Raw genomic sequence first — 843 nt, 5'->3', positions numbered from 1 at the left:
ATGACCTCTTCCTGTTCCAACATGACTGCCCACCAGTGCACAAAGCAAGGTCCATAAAGACATGGATGAGTGAGTTTGGTGTGGAAGATAATGACTGGCCTGCACAGAGTCCTGACCTCAACCTGACAGAACACCTTTGGGATGAATTAGAGTGGAGACTGATAGCCAGGTCTTCTCAACCAACATCAGTGTCTAATCTCACAAATGAGCTTCTGGAGGAATGGTCAAAAGTTCCCATAAAGATACTACTAAGCCTTGTGGAAAGCCTTCCCAGAAGAGTTAAAGCAGTTATAGCTGCAAAGGGTTGGCCAATATCATTTTAAACCCTATGGATGAAGATTGGGCTGCCACTCAAGTTCAGATGGGTGTGAAGGACGATGAGTGAATACCTTTTGCAATACAGTGTATTTGCCCTGTCTTGATCTGAGCTTCTATCCCCTTTCTCCTCCAGGGGAGACAATGCTCCTGAACATTTGTGGTCCAGGATCACTGTTGCTGTGCTGTAGACCAGCTTACTGGTATTATGATGTGGGGTTGTTTTTCAGTAGTTGAGCTCGGCCGTTTAGCTCTAGTGAAAGGAACTCCTGATAGTGTGACACAGCTGATATGTCATATGGGTTAGATAATAGACCTGTGACTAAACATGGAGAAAAAAATCTGGTTTAAAAGTTGTTCTTGTTTTATTGGAACAAATGAGTTGCCAGCATCAGCATGTTGAGCAACTTTCAGATATAAATATATGGAACTATGAACAGGATTTATTCAACTGTTCATACTCATAAAGAAACTGAAGACACCAAGTATCATCAACGAATATTTGGTTGTCTGAAGGACAGTGTGGCC

Source organism: Kryptolebias marmoratus, linkage group LG6 (assembly GCF_001649575.2).
Source record: "Kryptolebias marmoratus isolate JLee-2015 linkage group LG6, ASM164957v2, whole genome shotgun sequence".
Taxonomy (NCBI): domain Eukaryota; kingdom Metazoa; phylum Chordata; class Actinopteri; order Cyprinodontiformes; family Rivulidae; genus Kryptolebias; species Kryptolebias marmoratus.
The sequence above is the reverse complement of the archived record's forward strand: the minus strand, read 5'-3'. Positions refer to the sequence as shown.